Genomic DNA, 2,595 nt, shown 5'->3' with positions numbered 1-2,595 from the left:
GGTATTTATACCACACACATGTTAGGACATATTTGGAAAGAGGCCTGTGAAAAATAAGGAACATCTGTAAGAAACTAAAAACAAACACCGAGTATATAAATGAATTTATGGGGCCCAACTCATTCTCTTGAAAGAATTGCATGGACATGAGAGCTGGCTGTACAAATGCTCACCACAAGGAGTGGGCAAATGTTGGAGGTCTGCTTGCCCCCCTGTGACCATGGTGAAGGCAGTGATGGTGGGTGGGGGGAGGTCTGATTGCCATCCTGGACCATTGTGATGTCGAGGCCTGGCTGTGGCCAAGGGCTGTGTCTGGGTCTCTGTTCTTACAGTAGACAGGGTCTGTGTTGATGGCCATGGCTCCTGTTGCTATTGAGTGCCATGCTGATTCCAGTGGGCTGGGTCACTTCCTGGGGCCCTGTTTCGGTCAATGGGTCATACTTCTGCTGAGGCCAAGTGGATCTGGGCTGCCTTCATTGCCACCTGGGGCCATAGTGACAACCAGACACAGGCTGCTGTTGAGGATCATGTCTGTGTCCATTGTCAACCACAGCCGAGGTCTGTGTTGATGTCCATGATCCATGTTGCCACCAAAGGCCACATGAAGCCTGGAATCTGGGCCATAACCTGTAGCCTTGTTGGTGTCCAGGGGCCATGCTGCTGCCAGACTCATCCTAATCTGAGTGGCCAGGGCTACCCCTTGGAGCTAGGATATTGACCAAGCCAAACTACTGCCTGGGACTATATCTCAGTCTGTGGCCCAGCTGCAGATGGGATCTGTGTTGAAGTCTGTGTCCCAGGTTGTCCCTTGGGCCCCCACAGAGGCTTTGGATCTGGGCCAGAGCCTATGGGTGGCCTGTACTGCCACCCAGGGCCATGATATCATCCAGGCCCAGGCTGCTTCTGAGGGCCTTGTCTAAGTCCTGGCCCCATAACAGCCAGTCCTGGGTTGAGTATGTGCCCAAGGTCAGATCAGCCACCTGAGTCCAGGTTGATGTCCAAGGGCCAGGATGCATGCAGAACTGAATGGCCTGAGCTGCTACTCAATATCATGGTGACATCTGGGCCAGAGCTCCAGCTGAGGGCCATGTCAGGGTCTATTTCTCTACTGCAGCCAGGGTCTATGCTAATGTCCAATGATCCTGTTACCATCCACACTCCCCAAGATCCAGGGCCATGTTGGTGTCTGAAGGCCATACTGATGTTGGGGCAGTGATGACATCTAGACCCAGCTACTGCCAAGAACCATGTTCAGGTCTGTGGTCCTATAGTGGCTGGGGTCTGTGCTGTAGTCTGGGTCCTATATTGCCATTAAAGGTCACATAGAGGCTTAGGGGTGGGGCTCCAACTTGAAGCCTTGGTGGTGTCCGGGGGACATGTGGCCACCAGGACCATTCCCACCTGAATGGCAATTCCTTCCACCCAGACACAGGATGTTGGATGTGGCCCAAGCTGCTGCCAAAGGCCATGTCTGGGTCCATGGTCCAGCTGCAGCTGGGGTCTGTGTTGATGTCTGTGGTCTGTGTCACCTCAGGAGGCCTTAGCAACCATGTGAGATGAAATCAGAGAGCCATGCTGAGCTGGCTCCACCCTTCTCTGGCCCTGGAAAAGCTAGCCTTGCCACTTGCTGGACACTGCAGCAAGAGAGCTGGCCCCTGCACTCAGGAGAAATGGCCGCTACCCCTCACCATAGGTGAGGATGAACCCCAACTCTGAGGACATGCTCATACGAGAGCTGATTTTGTCCCCTCTCCTCCTCTCCTGAGGTGAGTGGCCCCAGTGACCCAGACTGGCCAGTCACCACCACCCAGGCCCACTGTAGGGCCTTTAGTTGGTTCACCCTAGCATCTACCCCATCTAGGACCTGCTGGAGCTCATGAAGGGATTGGATCTATGTAACAATTCTGGAAGATCTCCATGACCCTGGGTGGCATCTGGATATCTCAGAGGAGTTCTGGTGAGGATCCAGTGATGATGGTGTACCAGAGAACAGAGGCCTTGAAACAGACCAGTGATTCATTGCAATGAACATTTGCTAGTAAAGCTGATTGGACAAAAGGATATACTGTGTGACACACTGTTCCCAATTACTCCCAGTGCCACCAGGGCAAATGAAGAGGTGTGGAGAGGCCGGAAGAAGAAGCAAAGAGTTTTTTTTTGTTGTTGTTGTTTTGTTTTTGGTTTTGTTGGGTTTGTTCTTGTTTTTTGTTTGTTTGTTAATTTGATTTGTTTTGTTCTGGGTTGATTTTTTTTTAAATTTTCTATTGTGGGGGCATGGCAGGGCTGAGGGAAGGATGTAGGTGTGTAGCTGAAGTTTTCTCCAGTCATGCCCAGCCCCACAGACCCCACAACTGCTTATAAAATAATCACTCAGAAGCTTATATTAATTAAACTGCTCGGCCATTAGCTCAGGCCTACCACTGACTAGCTCTGACACTTAAACTCAGCCCATTTCTATTCATCTATATGTCACCACATGTTCCGTGGCTTTACCTGTTGCCTTTACATGCTGCTCCCTGGGTGGCAGGCCGGCATCTCTTCCTTCCAGCCTTCCACTTCCAGACTTCTTCTCTCTCTTTGTCCTGCCTAGCTACT

The sequence above is a fragment of the Peromyscus maniculatus genome, chromosome 12 (assembly GCF_049852395.1).
Source record: "Peromyscus maniculatus bairdii isolate BWxNUB_F1_BW_parent chromosome 12, HU_Pman_BW_mat_3.1, whole genome shotgun sequence".
Classification (NCBI taxonomy): Eukaryota; Metazoa; Chordata; class Mammalia; order Rodentia; family Cricetidae; genus Peromyscus; species Peromyscus maniculatus.
This window is presented reverse-complemented; position numbering follows the sequence as displayed.